An 18,314-nucleotide genomic window follows, 5' to 3' on the forward strand; every position below is an offset into this window, starting at 1 on the left:
AGGCGGGAGTGTCATGAATTTAGACGCCCGACGGGGAGATTTCCAACCCCATAAAAACCTATCTACAATAGATTGCAGCTTCGTCAGTTGTATGTATGATAACTCCAACGGTACCGTCCTGAAATAATAAAGTACCTTAAGCAGAATAGCCATCTTTAAAACATTTTGTCGCCCTACCAACGTTAAGTGAAGACATTCCAACTTTTCCAGCTGATGCTTAACTAATTGTAGTATATCAATCCAATTTACAATACCTAACTCTTGGAGCGACATCCTAATTTTAATACCTAGATATTTAGCCTCCTGGGTAACGCGTGCATCATTGGGGCATAACCCGGCTGTACATACTACCTGGGTTTTAGTGATGTTCAATTTATACCCAGACACTCTGCCGAATTCTTGTGTTATATTTTCGATTTCATGTAAGGCCTGCTCCGGATCAGATGTAATGACCGCAATATCTTCAGCATAAGCTAACACACGTACATAGCTATCCCCCACAGCCATTGATTGTATACGCTGAGAGGCCGCTAACATCCGCAACAGTGGTTCGATATAGATAGCGAACAATAACGGCGAGCATGGGCATCCCTGTCGCGTACCTTGGGTAATATTTATAAATGATGACTCCTGTCCCATCACACAAATCTTAGCCCTTGGTCGCTTATACATAATTTGCAAGGCAGATAAAAATTGAGGTCCAAACCCCATTTTACCCATAATAGCCCATAAGAATTCCCACGTCACACGGTCGAATGCTTTTTCAGCATCTAAAAATACCAAGCCAACATTTTTGTGAAATGCAGATGCATAATCCAAAACAGCAATCACACGATGAGGATGGTTAACAGTGCTTCTGCCTGGAAGGAAGCCATGCTGATGATAAGACACCAATAATGGTACAACTTGAATTAGACGGCTAGCAATGATATTGGAATATATCTTGGCATCAACATTGATTAGTGAAATGGGTCTATAAGACCCCGGGAGATGTGGGGGCTTATCTTTCTTTTTAAATATCACTATGCTCGCATCATCCCACGAAGGAGGAGGGTTACCAGTTTGAGCTGCAATAAGCGTAGCCAGCATATCGTCTTTAAAAATAGAAAATAACAAATGATATACCTCTAGAGGCAGTTTATCCGGACCGGCAGCTTTCCCAAGCGCAAGGTCCTTGAGGGCAGTCTCCACTGTGCATCCATTTAAAGCAATAATAACAATGGAACCTAACACAGGGAAACTACCACCAACAGAACTACAAAAAAGACTTAAAGAAAGAGTTATATATTTACCTTTTGAATAAAAATAAATTGTTGCCACTGTGGGTGTTGAGAGAGACATAGATGGACCACTGATTCTAATAAATGGAGTGCCCACGAAAAGTAAACAAATCTGGCAAGTGTTAGTGGATAGTCACATTATACTTGAAAGAAAAAAATGTTTTTTTACAGCAATATGAACATTATTGAAGATATGAATTGTATTGATGATGAACCCCTACAATCAAGTGGCTGCTTGAAAAAGTGGATAAGGAAAAGTCGAAAGAAATATTTGAGCAATACGGTATACATCCACTTCATTCAAAAGAAGTTGTTGGAGATGCCATTGGTTAGTTTCAAATCAAAAAAGCTAGAGGAGCTCCAAAAAGTATGTGGGAAAAATGTTTAGAGGCCCGCTGCTTTCCACAGCTATTTCCCACAGGATTAGGTGACTGATATGATGATCAAGCTGTACAAATACCCGCAGATGAATACAGGTCAACAAGACTATATTCAGAGGACCCTAGGTTTTGACAGTGTATTCCCTATATATTCCTTGTGTTATTTGAGAGTGACTTGCCAGGATTATCTTACGCTGTTGACCATATTTTAAAGACAGGAGTTAATCTGCAAAATGTTTCTGCAGGGGAGTTTGTTGATAAAATACAAGGTAAGAATGAAAATCTGATGTATAACTTAATCAATTTGATGGCATATGTACACGGAACAAATGAACACTGCCTCTCATCCTCATGGAGAACTTAACTGTATTCTCTGAAACTTAGGTACACCTCCTTGGTTTGTGGCACCTTGTTATGCGGAGTGTGCATCCAATGATTTATTGCAATTTCTAAGAGAAGCAAACTCTAACATTAAGGATATTAATTGAAACTAGCAGGTGAACTTTGTGCTTTGGATCCTGCTAAGGTATGTAGGTATTTTATTCACAAGTTTCAAGCAATGCTGACTTTCATGTACAATAAACAATTTGTTCTCTTTCAGAAGTTACACATTTTTTTGGCAAAGAGAATACCAGGCCAGGTGTGCTCCTCATGTACACATGCTCTTATTGATAAAGGATGCAGCTAAATTTGGAACTGAAACCGATGACTGTGTACTGTCTTTCATAGAACAGTATGCTACCTGCACCCTCCTAGATGAGAGTAATAACAAAGCCCTAAGACAACAAGTTCTTTAGTTCCAAACACATAGATGTGGAAAATATTGCTGCAGAAGTTACAGATGTAAAGGTAAATTGTATACAAGGTTTTGTTATGAATTTACAAGGCATGTTATATGCAAAGGAAAAAGAGAATAGCTTTTTATTTGCAGTGAGACACACTCTCACGAGTAAATCACCAAAAAATGGATATGATCTGAGAAGATCAGAGGTCTCCAAATATATAAATAATTACAATCCTGTTACTCTAAAAATATGGAATGGAAATATGGGCATACAGTTTGTAGCAGACAACTCCATTGCTGTTGCTCGCTATGTCACTTTAAATATCTCAAAGTCAAAGAAAACAGTAATGAAAGAAACATGGGAGCAGATTTCTGCAGACAAATCTCTATGTATAGCTTTTCTTTAAAAATGCTTTTACATAGGGAGATAGATTATTTTGCGTGCTGTGACAGATTGAGTTCATCTAGCTTATACTTAAAGTCTAGAAACATTGTTTGGGTAAGTCTAGGTCTTGGCGAAACGCGAAACAAAGTCTTAAAGTCTTTTCCAGAAATTCAGTACCTAGCAGAGTTTGATCGAGAGAGTACAGATATTACAGAAACAAATATGTTGATTATCTACTATCCAAGAAGAAGAGCAAACCTCAAAAATGTGTATCTGTTTAAAATCTACAACACTATAGGTACAGAAATAATGTAATGGAAACCATTGATAAAGTCAAATATGCTGTAGTTGGTTGTGATGGTTGTTTGGTTGTTTTGGTTTAACGCATACTCTTCAAGAATGTACCACTTTCAATTAACAATTGCTACAACTAGAGAAACAACACATATTGGATCTGACAGCAAGTGACAACATGGAACACCTAGGAGTGACAATACTATAGACTGAAAAACTACAATCAAAACTGAATTCTTTGGAAAAGTCTCTTTCCAAAACTGCGGGATTGGTAAAGTGTTTACGCGTTTCATAGGAACTGTAGGATAATTTTGTGGCTTCATTTAAATGTTGGAGAAGGATTAGTTAATGGAGTCATGGGTAAAAATATTTCTTTAATTTTCTATCCAAATTGAAATGAGGTTGATTACCTAGCTGCTAAGTTTGATCAACTTGAAGGTGTGAAGCAGATAGCAAGGTCTGTTGTACGTTTCTTACTTGTAAAAGACTTGAATGTTCACTGAAAACAGTTTCCTGTATCTCTAGCATATGCTGTAACAATACATAAGTCTTAAGGATTAAGTGTAGATGCAGCATTTATTAACACTGGTAGCACCATATTCAAGGAAGGTAGTTCATATGTAGCATTGTCATGGGTTAAAACTTTGGCCTGATTACGATTTTGGGAGTCTCACAGCGGTCTGCCATGCCAGATTAGGAGTCTCATTCTGGTCTGGCAGGTGCTGCTTTGGCTGTCCCACTGTGGTGCCTTTCTAAGGCTCATATCTGAGCCTTAGAAAGGCACTGCAAAAGGAGCACCAAAGCATGTGCCTGCACGGCATGGACTGTGCAGTCCATGCCGTGCAGGAACAGGGGGTGAATGCAGACAGAGGGGCCCATGATGTGCCATCCTGCATGCATCCCATGGCCCAGAGGCAACAGGGGGTAGTTTCCTAACTGGCACACTTTTCATGGCAGGCTCACCTCCAGGAAAAGAGTTGCAAGGAAAAACCTTGTAATATGCTTTGCGGTGCTGCAGTTGCAGCACCAGCATATTGCGGCCTCACACCTCTGCAACACAGCAGAGGGACAATGGAGCCCCTGTGGTTTCAGCAGTTGACTACCAAAGTTAAATAGGATGGTCGGACCTCCGATGAGGTGGTGCACGCACTGCCACCACGGGTTCGGTGGTGCATCAGACCGCCAAACTCGTAATTAGGCACTTTGTCTGGATTGCATCTAACAGAGTTTGTTGACAGAAAAGTATTTGCTGATTCTAACTGTGTTATAGAGTATAACAGTTTGAGAAGCCTCTAATTTTTTTAACAGTTTATTATTAGCATGTATAAAAGACATGCATAATAATACTAAACAACTTACTCCCACAACCACCACCATCCCTTAAGTCAAGTCCCCATTAAAATATGTTTACAACACATATTTATTTTGCAAATTACATCTTTACCCATTTTCTTCTCCAGAATCATCATTCTTTTCTTAATCTTTAAGGGAATCTAATAAATGATCCCATGCACAAACTTTTTCATTTGATCCTTTTCCTTTCCTCATATAACTATACAATTCTGCACTCTCATAACCCGCTGAACGAACAAACTCCACTTATAATTTGACTACCCTACGGGGCCTGGGCGCCTTCCAGTTCAAAGTTATTTCACACCTTGCAAGTACTAAAGCTAAACGATTAAATCCTGTAGTATTTTTACACTTTGTAGGCTTTGGAAATCCCCTAGGAGACAGACCATAGGAGTACACTCAATTTTTCTTTTTGTTGCCTCATGTATACAGAATATGACTTCTTTCTAGTATTCAACTAATAATGCACAAGACCATACCGTATGAAATATTTCTGCACCCTTTTCACCACATCCCAGGCATGCCACATTTGTCTGATAAATGTGAGCTATTTTCCAAGAGTTAGGTACGCTCTATGCAATTAGAATAATTATCACTCTAATTATCACATTTCTAGATACAATGTAGGAATTTCCAAGAATTTTAGACAATATCCAACTCTAGTATTGGATGCACCAAATCCTCCTCCCACTTTGCTCTCAGACCATCAAGAGGCGTTACCTCATTACTTCTTATTGTCTGATAAAGGCACGTCACTGTCTTCAAATGACCCGTCCCGTCATGGACCAAAATATTTGACAAGCACTATTTAATTGTGTCTCTGGTAAACCCATACCTCAATAGTTGTGCAGTCTAGCAATTACCACTCAATGCAACAAAAATTGCCCTCTCAGGATCTTAAAAGTGGCTGAAAATTCCTCAAATGATAATATCACCCTGTAACTATACAAATCTCCTAACGTATGCACCCCATGGTTTGCCCACTAACTGAAGCGTCACAATCTTCCCCCTCGAATTATTATTTCCAACAAAATGCTCAGGGCATAGGGTCTCTGAGTATGAGCTTGTGGAAGCACACAACGCCAACAGCGCCTCTAAACCTTCCACTTAGTGGGCATTCTATGCACTGGACCTCTGACATGGTCAATGAGCCTCCTCATTTTGGACAGTATCCGGTTTACGAAAATCCTAGAATATTACCAAATGAAATATTCAGAAGGGTGATAGTGATATTCTTTAGAACAAGAGTACACAACAGAAAAAATAAGTATTGTGTGAAAAAAAACTAATTATTGTGGTGTAATTGTTGATTACCAGTTGGCAAACGTGTCTGGAGTCGACTTCTATGCCAATGTAGTTCTCATGCCCTAGAATCTAAACCTTCCCTTGCTGATGCAATTAATATGAAAAATGATAAAAGATTGTGCTCTGCACTTTTTAATTTATTAGAACACATCTGCAGTGACAAAGCAAAAACATATCCTGCATCTTCTATTAGCCCCTTCCATGCTCATGAGGAGCTCAGCTCGTCATGGCATATACCTCTCAGGTGCTCATGACGAGCTGAGCTCGTCATGACCCCACCCGTTTTCATTGCTGTCCAGCACAGCAGGGGAAACTCTCAAGCAGCGATGAGGTTAAAGATGTTGTAGATCTGTGTATTGGATCTGTACACTTCACAATAAAAACCTAAAGAAGATGCACAATAATTCTTGATGGTCCTACTTGGCATCTAAGAAGAAGAGATGGTACCTATTGATGAGCTTTTTGGACTAAGTTATTCATGGGAGCATAACTGTGAAAAAATGTCTTTTTCCCCAACAAAGCAAATAGATTCAGAATGATGTATGTAGTTAGCTCTACCAGACTGTGAAACTGTCAGTTTTGAGAAATGTAACTCAGATCTTCTATCAACTTTGGAGATAAGAAGAACTGGCAACTAGATCATCCTAATACTACGGAGATGCACTGCATCTACTTAAAAAATACAACTGGTCGGACAGAGTGTAATGATAGGAACCTTACATTCAAGCAGAGATTACTGTATAAACTAACACATTCTTACTTTCTCTTTCTTGAACCAAATTTTCTTGAACCAAGGTAATGAGGATCCATACTAAAACAATGGAATGCTACTCTTCTAGAACTTCTAACACAACAAGTTAAGATATCATTTGGTTTATTAAGGGTAATGTCTATATAACGGATTCCAAATATATGTAATGTAGTTACTCTTGCAACAAAATAACAGTGATAGCACTAAATTGGAAACACAGATTAAAAACTACAATCCAGGAGAAACATGTAGTGAAGAGAAAATGGAATACAGATAATCTTATTCATCCTAAATTATTTTGGGATATTGTATGTATTTTTAAAAACATAAAAGTGGATCCACAGAATATCAGTTTGAAGAACAGCTGGAAAACTATCAAAAGAATTACAGCACTGATATGCTCTGCTTCTGATTAATGGATTACCAGATTTTACACTGTCATGCGGCCTACGGGGACTGATGTCTTTATATGCCATTTTATATGCTACTATTATTTATACACATTGTTTCTATCATAGAACAAACACTATATTATTTAGTGGATATTGGTAAAACAGTGAGGCAAATGCTTGTAGTGTGCGAAGTATGGTAATGTTCATTTGAAATAACGTGCTATGTACTTAAGGTTTTTTTTAACAGTGCACACTGTTCAGTGATGAGCACCTATACACACTTTATTGATAGTGTAAATGTATGGAAGCTGAGATCAGTGAAGTAAGGGAATACAGCATGATTACATAATTTGTATAATTGCTATACATTCTATAAATGTCTAGTGCTCTATCATTAAAACTATTTTTTATTTAATTACAGATTATTATACTTTAATAGAGAAATTTAGGATATAACACTTTAACTTCTATTTATTTTTTCTCTCTTTTCACAGAGTAAAGAGCTTCTTTTTTGCAGTAATGTAGGCAACTAATTACATTTTTATTCATCTATACATTAGCTATGCATATACTTTATATGCATATCTAATTATACTAAAACAGGTACACACACTAATGCATACATTAACGCACCCAGGTACATTATAAGGCATACACTGACACATCCAGCTACAGACTACTGGAGAAATTAACACACCCAGGCACATACTAATGCATACACTAACACATCCTGGCATATGCAGATACATACATTAAGGCACCTAGGGACACACTGATTCATACGCTGACACACCCAGACACACACTGATGCTTACACTTACACACCCAGGCACAACGTAATGCATACACTGACACACTCAGTCACACACTCATGCATACACTGCCACACGTATAGACACACTAATGCATACACTAATACACCCAGCCACACACTAATGTATATGCTGGCACACCCAAGTACATACTAATGCATGTACTAACACACCCAGCTACATAGTAATGCATATGCTGACACACCCAACCACACACTAATGCATACACTCATACACTCAGACACTTACTGATGCATACACTGAGCCTCCGAGGCACATAGTAATGCATACACTGACACACCCAGGCAGACACTGATTCATACACTAACACACCCGGACACTCACTGATGCATACTTTTACACTTCCAGGCAGACACTGATTCATACGCTGACACACCCAGACACACACTGATGTATACACTGACACACCCAGTAACATAGTAGTTCATACACTGACGCACCCACGCACACAATGATTCATACACTGGCACACCTAGACACACACTGATGTTTACACTTACAAACACCCAAGTACACACTGAGTCATACACTGACACACCCAGCCACACACTAATGAAGACACTAATACACCCAGGCATATACTATTGCAAACACTGACACACCCAGGCACATACTAATATATACATTGACGCACCCAGGCACACAAATATTTATACACTAGCACACCCAGGCAAACACTAAAGCATACACTGACATACCCAGCCACATAGTAATGAATACACTGACCCACCCAGACACACACTGATTCCTACATGAACACACATAGTCAGATAGTCATATAAACACTGTCACATCTAGGGACATATTCATACATACAATGACACACCCAGTCATACACTGATATATATGCTCATACATTTATACACACACTGATGCATACACTGACATACCCAGCTACATACTAATGCATGTAATGACACACCCAGACACATACTGATGCATACACTTACACACCAAGGCACACAATAATCCATACTCTAACACTCCCACACACAAATTGATGCATTCACTGACACACCCAGGTGAACACTAATGCATATGGTAACACTGCTATACACACTCAGATGCATACATTGACACAGCCAGCCAGACAGTGATGCACTAAGCTACCCACTGTGATCCATTCACTTACATAAATATATACTCACTGATCCACACAATCATGCAATCTTGAATAAATAATACATATACTAAAACAACCAAACACATCTTTGTATATACGCAATAAAGTATGGAAAAATAATAAGGACACAGACACATATGACTCAATGGCAGTTTTACATTTTTGATTTCTTTTCTGCTTGAAAATCTGTTTAACAGTTTTGTAAAACTAAATGCAGGAACCTTGTATTTTTCAAACAAAAGGTGTTCAAAAACTGGATGTTTTAAAGAACATTTAAAAAAAGCTAACAGTGGTGTTTCTTCACCAGAACTAAAAGCTTTGTAATATCTTTCACCTTTGCCGCAACCAATTTATGGCACGTCGCTCAGCATGTGATCATGCCCCCAATTCTTCGCATCCAGACGGGATAGTGTTGTCTGTAGTACCAGATGTTTTGGGGGGCGGCATTTCTCTCCCTAAGCATAGGTATGTTTTTTCATGGATAGTATGGAGATGCTTCCCCTTGGATGAAGTTCCTTGATTATATTTTTGGGATGTGCCACAGGACAGCTGCTTCTCAAATAATTTGCACTTAACAAAGCACGTACAGACTTTATTTTCTCTTCTTTGAATTGTTAAATATTACCAAACAGCTAATTCTTTTTCGGAGATTGAATGTGTTTCTTCATGCTCTTCTTCCTCTGTAATAATGTCTGGTTCTGCAAGTGGCGGTGCAGGAGTGATTTCTGCCATTGTTGCATTCTCTGTTGAAGGAAGAACCACAAGGAGATGTTGCATCAAAGACAGCTGGAGAAGAAATAACTGTTTTTAGGAGTGCACCTCATTAAAACAAGGTGTGGCTTACTATTACCCAATAGAATGGAAGAGTTTCCTTTTCACATTGAGCAGGCCCACAGGTCCTGAATAGCAGATTTGCAGGACTATGTAAACAGTATAACAGTTTATTTTCATTAAAACCAAATACACAGGACCTCATGTTGCCTTCCAAATATGTCCTCTTATGGTAGATTTCAAAACAGTGCCACCTATGTATCTTAAAAATTATTTGAAACTTTGACAAATCCTCAGATTGGAACAGCTAGGCTATTGCGATCACGCGATCGGAACAAAAAGCATAGAGTATCGCCCGTCTATGGTCGCGGAACTGCAGTACCAAAAAAAAAAGGAAAAACATATCACACACCTCTCATTAAAACTAAGACAGTACTGTAGCTATACATTCTAAATCAACACTCCGATGTTACAAATGGGGGTGGGGTCGCACACTACTCACACACCGGCGGTGTCACCCCTAAGGACTCTGGTCAATGTAGTAAAGTGTTCGCGATGCATCATCTTTCGATCTTCTGCTATCTTCGCTGTCTTCGCCATCCCTGGACACGTGTTTCGGGGTATCACCCCTCGTCAGCAGGGATAGGCCGTGTACTGGGGTGGCCGATGTTAAAAAGCAAATTACCTCAATCATTTTACCCAAATATGAAACAGACCTACTAAGGACAACACATTAGCCATTACAGTAACACATTTTAATGTGGTGGTCTGCCTCATGGCATTGACATGCATAAATCATGCATTTTAGCCCCTATACCACCTGCGCATTGTAAGGGATAAGCAACGAGTGACCAAAACTATCAGAGCAGCATTCATTGCAAATCATTGTCCAAGTGCTCTCTGTAGACAGTGCTGCAACATTCCAAAGGTTGCAGGTTACGCTTTGGAAATAAAATTAAAAATCTTAGAAATTCACTTAAAAAACACAAAGGTTACAGGGACGTTATAGTTATGAAATTGAATTTAAAAAACCTTACAAATTTACTGAAAAAAACAAAGATTACAGAGACATTATAGTTAGGCTTACATTTAACTCGTACAAAACCAGTGAAATTCAGCAATTATAGTTACCTGAATTAACTATAACTTATGCCCCCATTATGCATTGCTTATGATCTCACATATTACATCACTGATGACATGGTCAGTGAGTTCACTGATGACATCTCAGATGATATCGCTGATAACATCATCCACAGTATCACCCACAAGCCCACTCACACCCCTACACAACCTCTCATGCACCCACTCACACACCCACACAACCACTCAGACCCATTCACATACTCATACACATACTCACACAACCACTCATTGATCCATAGAGTCACTTACATACCCACTCACTCACTCATTCAGACACTCACACACCTACTCACTAACCCATAAAATTACTCATACAACCAGTCACTTACCCAAACAGCCACACAAAGAGTTATACAATCACCCAAAAGCTACTCACACACCCACTTATTCACCTATACATCCACTCACATAGCTACTCAATTACCCATACAGCCTCTCAACACAGCCACTCACTCACCCATACAAGCACTCACACACTCATACCTCCATTCACACAGAAACTTTCTTTACAATACAGCCACTCACACACCAACTCACTTAACCGAGCAGCCACTCACTCACCCATACAGCAACTTACACAGCCAGCCACTCACTCATACAGCCATTCAGACACATTCTCACTCACCTATACAGTCACTTACACACACACACACTCACCCACTCATACAGTCACGTACACAGCTAATAACTCAATGCTACAGTCACTGACACACCCACTCAAACACCAATAGTCACTCACACAGCCACTCACAATGTTTCACTGTGTGCCAATAATATGAAGGGTATTTGTGGTTTGCTAGACGAACACGACTGTCCACTAACCCACTTTATGCATTCATCTTTGGGCAATGCTTTGAACGATTGTCTTTTTACAATGGAATTAGATTATGCCAACAACTTAACGGATCTACCAGCCGAATTTAGACCCACTTTCCATGGTAGGGGCATGTTCAGCACCATCGATTTTATCTTATGCTCTTTAGCGCTAAAAGGCAAACTCCAACGGTTTAGCACTGGTACAGATATCTCTAGTGACCATTTCCCCAACAGTATCACTTTATCCATTGAAATTGACGTTCGTCATTCCAACAAGATCAGCCATCTAACCCAGCAATCACTGGCCATGGATAAACTAAATGGATTTTCTGTGAAATGGTCCAAGATAGACCCGGTAGTTATCAGTGGCAATGTTATATCAAAAACCCTTCCTTGGATAATCAACTGCCTGGCAGAGGACTCCCCACCTCAGTTGATTTTAACTAGTTTTTTAGAGATTTTATTAGTAATGCGGTCTGAGCTATTTCGCAACCACAAACCTGGTATTCAGGGATCTCTGAGATGGTTTGACACAGCTTGTCGTAAAGCCCTATCGGCATTAAAAAAGGCACTACATAACACAAATAGAAACCCAACGGCGATAGTTAAACTAAGAAAGATCTATAAAGTGGCTCAACAAAATTGTAAAAAGGAGCTAAAGAAAAACTTATGGGCCCAACTTCACGAAAGCTGCCTAAATAAAGACAGCTCTCAGTTTTGGCGTGTCGTCAAGTCACCCTTTCTAACTAATGCTAACGCGCCACAGCACCTTGAGGTGGCTGTGCCTGCTGACGTGTGGGTGACCTATTTCTCAAAAATATTCGGGGGATCCCCAGTTGATACTATAAAAACGGCCAATCCAGTAGATGACCCCGCTAAGACACAGGTTTATCCCATCGAATTATCCTTTAGCCTTAGCGAGGTCATTCAAGCATTAACATCCTCCAAATCTGGCAAGGCGCCTGGCCCTGATGGAGTCCCTGTAGATATCTTTTTAAATAACATAGAATTGTGGTCTCCTGTCGTCCCCCAGGTGATGGTGGCGGTCTCGAAAATTGGCTTCATAGATTCCTGGTCCTCCTCCATTTTACTACCCATCTTCAAAAAGGGGGATCGTAACAACCCTGCCTGTTTCAGACCCATTTCCCTCCTGGATTCCCTGGGGAAAGTTGCCGGGCGCCTAATCCTGGAACGTCTCCTGGATTGGGCGTCTGAGAATAACATCATGACCGACCTACAGTACGGGTTCCAGGAGGGACTTGGCACAGTCGAACAGGCATTAAACTTAACCCTTTTAATAGGTAAATATGCCGGAGCTAAGTGCGGCAACCTATATATAGTGTATGTCGACCTCAGCTCTGCTTTCGACTGTGTGATCCATTCCAAGCTGTGGTCCATTCTTACCGAACTAGGGGTGGACCCTCCTCTTATCAAATTTCTCCTGGAGCTCTATTCTGACGCTACAGCCTGCGTAAGATACGGGCTATGCGGTGAACTAACATCCTTATTTACAATAAACAGAGGAGTAAGGCAAGGGTGTGTCCTGGCCCCCTTTCTGTTCAACCTCTATACCAACGGGGTTGAGACGGCCACGCTGGAGGGAGGCCAGGACCTACCATCTATTAATCACCGCCCAATCCCCGCCTGATTATATGCGGATGATTCTGTCATCCTAGCAAGGACATTAACGCAGTTGCAAAAGCAACTAGATAAATATTGCCAGTTTATGCTCTCCTTGGGGCTAAAAGTTAATAAGAGTAAGACCTATGTTATGCACTTTGGTTCCAAGGTGAAGAAACCCAAATCCATCTTTATTGAACAGGTCAGATTGGAGCGTGCTAGACAATACCCTTACTTAGGCATTTTAATGGATGATCAGTTAGATTGGAAAGCAGGAGTTGCAAGTAAAAAAATGCTCTTTCAAAGAGCAACTTCAGCTCTTGTTTCCTTCTCAAGAAAAATGGGTAAACCGGCCCCAAAAGAGCTGCTCAAAATTTACCATGCAAAACGCCACAGTGTAGCAACATACGGTGCTGGCGTTTGGGGCTACGCTTCTGTAGACGGATTACAACTGGTCCAAAATGGGTTCCTAAAATACGTCCTGGCACTTCCCCATAGTGCTCCAATATACGGTTCCCATATCGAGCTGGGTATCGATTACATTATTGACAATATCAGATGCCAGCCGATTCTTTTATGGCACCGTATTTGGACCAAACCCCAATGCCATCTAACCCGCTCCCTACTACAAGACTGTCTATCCTTGGTGAAATGGAAAAAAATCCCATGGCTTCTCTATGTTTCCAACTTCCTAACAGATCTGAATTGTGCTTTTTACTTCACCGAACCATCGACTCTGTTAGATACCAGTAGAAAGGCATTCAAAGCTCTCTGTCTAAAGCATCTGAGAGACCTCCGCCTTTTAAACGAAGTTTCTAAGCCAACAAATGTGCAAATTTTGACGGTCCAAACCTCCCTAGGTATTCAGCCTTATCTAACATTCTTTCTGACTAATCATGAAAAATTTGACTTAACGAGGTTTCGTTTCTACTCTTTTTTCCGCCTTGTTACCTTCCCTAAGGTGCTAAACTGGTCACATGATTTGGCAAAGTGTCCGTGTGATGGTGTATCACCACAATCGACCATCCACCTTACTTTGGTCTGTCCTTACTACGAACAAACTCGCAGACGCTGGATCATCCCACTCCTTCGAAAAATGAGGCTGAGAACATGTCGGCCAGCTTATCTGGCACTCCAGATGTTAGACACACCACATGTAGCCAAATGTGTAGCTCTTTTACTAAAATCATGTTTGAGAATGCGTTGTAACATAGGGCTTTCTTCATCTTGATGTACTGTTAATTGCCGGCCTCTGATCATTTTTGAAATTGTTGTCCTTTAGTTATGTCCTAATTATTAGCTTGTTTTTTCTTTTAATTGTATTATAAACCTGTGTTTTTACATTACTTATTCGATTTTGTAAATGTACTTTTTATGATTCAACAGAACGTTAATCGAATAAAAGTTTTTGAAACGAAACGATACAGTCACTGACACACCCACTCAAACACCAATAGTCACTCACACAGCCACTCACTCACCCACCCAGCTACTCACATACCTACTCATACATCCATACAGCCAATCACACTCCCACTAACACCGCCATACCGGCACTCAGATACCCACTCACACACGGATACACACAGTCACACAGTCACTCATATGATATTTGTTAGAAATTATAATGCTCATTAGCAGTATAGAAAGTATACTATTTTAACCTATGTAGTACCTTGAGATATAAATGTAACATTCATAAACGTTTTAGAAAACATGCACAATCACTGGATGATGTAATCAGTGATGTCACTGATCATGTCATGAGTGATGTAGTATGTGAGGACATAAGCAGTAAGTATGGGCGAATTTTGCGAATCAGCGGTCCGCGAATTCACGCGAAATCGCAAGAAAATCCGCGAATCCGCATATTTTTTTGCGATTTGCACCATACTTAACTGGAGTACTTTCTACTGGCTAATCAGTAAGTGCTACCTCGTTTGGTAAATGTATCGTGCTTTTCCTACACTACAGCTGCGTAAAGGCCCAGAAGAGTTGTCTCCAGTGACCCTGTGTGTCTGTAACTTTGCCACCGCGCCCATAGGCGCCGAGGTCCCTTGAGTGAGCTGTCCATCACAGTGGGGGAATGGGCGGGAAGAGGTTGCATAGCCTAGTGTGTGTGGGGCCATAAATGCTGATAAGCGCAAAACATTTTTCATCGAGTGCCTTTTAGCTGTAATAATATATGGCCGAATTAGGGAGGCATTCATCACGCGTCTAACTAAGCTAACTGTAACGGATTTTTAAATGTAATGGTTTCTGTCACAAAGGGAAAACACGCGTCATGTTTTCTGACATCGTGCGCCATTATACGTGGGTCTGGGGAGTGGGGGCGAAATGTAAATGCAGCTTCCTTTTTAATTGGATTTATGAAGGCAAGCATATTTCCTTTTCCAACTGCGGAAGGCTGAGAAGGGGCCCGCTGTATACATGCAGACGGGAAATGAAACTACAAACCAAACTGCATGCCTCATTGTTTGAAGCGGTGCTTCTGGGCGAGTTCACATGCCTCTTGTTTATAAAGGTCAGAGGCCGATCAGCGCAGCAGATGAGGAGAAAGCAGCCTCCTGGTCACTGGAAGTACAGGGGGATTGCGCTCGAGAAACTCGTGGATGCCTAGACCCCATCACAGATTAAAGCTAATTGTAGACGGTAGATCTGGGGAGAAAGCACACCTGCCTAGCATCGACCTTGCTCACACGATTCTTGTGCTGATTATATTGCGTTACTGAATTTGAGCTTCAAATAGTCGGGCACCTGTTATCTGTACGTGCTTCCTGCTGAAGTTTAATTTTAGTGACAGAAGCCTCATTGCCTAAGTGTAACTATTCTCTGGCCCTGCTTCGAGGGTCAGAGCAGGGTCAGAGAATAGTTGCAAGTAGGCAACGAGGCGCCCCTCAGGAAGCACTTACAGGGTTACAGTAGGTGCCCAAGTTGAAGTTAATTTAAAGAAATTAGCTTCAACTTGGGCACCTGCTTTAACCCTGTAAGTGCTTCCGGAGCAAAATTCGTCCCGCTCGCGGATTCTCGGATTTTGCCGCGATTTCGCGCGATTCGCTGACCCTGCTTCGAGGGTCAGAGCAGGGTCAGAGAATAGTTGCAAGTAGGCAATGAGGCACCGCTCAGGAAGCACTTACAGGGTTACAGCAGGTGCCCAAGTTGAAGTTAATTTAAAGAAATTAGCTTCAACTTGGGCACCTGCTTTAACCCTGTAAGTGCTTCCTGAGCAAAATTCGTCCCGCTCGCGGATTCTCGGATTTTGCCGCGATTTTGCCCAATTCGTGGATCTCGAAATTGCGGAAAATCTGCAAAATCCGCGAGCGGAATGAATTTAATAGCCGGTATAGCCGTAAAGGGCTATACCGGCTATTAAAGGCCCTCTCCAGTGTTAAAGGCCCCGAGTTGAAGGCGAGGGCCTTTAACAAGGGAGAGGAACTTTAATAGCCAGTATTGCCCAACTACGAAGGGCTATAAGGCTATTAGAACATTCTGCCACTAGAGGGCAGAATGTTCTAACAAAAAAGAACAATGCCTTATGGGAGCGTGAGGGGATTGGAATCCCCTCAGGCTCCCTGAAGCCTTTGTTCACAGCCAGAGCTGTGAACAAAGAAACATTGGAATGTTGGAGCTCCAGGCTTATACTAGCCATTATAAGCCCGGAGCACTCCATTGTTTTCAATGGAGCTCCCAACATTCCAATGTTCTAATTCTACATAACAGTCCCCCAGGGGCTGCTGCTACGTAATACCCTTGTTTGTGTGTAATGTCAGGTAAGTAGATATAAACTTTGCACATTCTAACCTGATGCAGGGGTGAAGTGTACTTCTGGGAGTATCCGGTTTAAACATTCATGCCCAAGCGGGCTGTTTTAAAATATCAGGTCATCTGGACATACCATTCGTTTATTCAACAATCTCATTTCCTGAGCTCCCTCATCATATATGATAGCTTCATCAGGGGTCACAGGGGCCCTACTAGTCTCTACCCATTAATCATTCACCTTTATTTTACAAACCCGAGGATGGTGGGCATATCAGTGGTAGCACTATTAACATCAGTTATTTAGATTAAATAATAGACCATATGTAGAGAAAGTGGAAAATCAAATACACCAACCATTCAGTCGAAAAGGACTAGACAGTGATGCCAGAGTAGTAAATTTCCCACTCTGCTGTTTTCTAATACTTTCTTCCTGATGGTAAATAGTACTTCCAATGTACCTTGCATGTGAATGCAAGCTTCTAGCATGAAACAGGCTGGTACCGGCAGTCTCCCTTCTGCAAAAAAACTAGTCCTAAAAGTATGTCAATCATTCTCTATGTGTATCCCAAGGAGGTTTGTGTGGCTGTCATTTATTCAGCTTGTTAAGGATAGGTTGAGGGTTGGATTGTTGAAAAAATTGGTTTGTGGTCTCCTTTTCCCCATCCAGATAAGGAACAGGTCATTGATGTACCATGTTCACAGGAGTACATGAGCCATATACTCATCATTCTCTCTTCGCAGGCCACCTTCTCTTCCCACCAGCCCATAAAAGCATTAGCATAGCAGGGGCGAAGCAGGTACTCATCGCACAGCCTGAATGCGACCTATAAAGAATAACATTAAATGTAAACATTTTGTTCTTAGGGGCAAACTATGATCTGTCAAGAAGCATGTTAGTTTGGTCATATTATTTCTAAATGGTCTATTTTTAAGGAAATAGCCACACACTCTTAAACCATCTTTTTGCTAAAGAATCCTGCATAATGTATTGACATCTAATGTGATAAATTGGTATATGGACTCTCAATATACATTCTCTAATTTCTTAATAAAATCAGCACTCCCCTGACAGTAGGATCTCAAATCAAAAATGTGAGGGAGCAAGAAGTGACTGGCATAAATGGAAATAGCTTAAAAAAGGCTTTATTCCCTTTACTGGACGGCTTAATTACAATATTCTGATAGTTAACAAGTGTTTGAATGGCTTTCTGTGTGCGTTGGGTAAATTGTTTCTCCTGCCTAGACAACCCTTTGAGCTAATTTAATTTTTTTAACTCTTTATTGACCAGTTCATGATATGCATTATTGTTGTCACATGA

This window comes from Lissotriton helveticus, chromosome 11, assembly GCF_964261635.1.
Source record: "Lissotriton helveticus chromosome 11, aLisHel1.1, whole genome shotgun sequence".
NCBI lineage: Eukaryota > Metazoa > Chordata > Amphibia > Caudata > Salamandridae > Lissotriton > Lissotriton helveticus.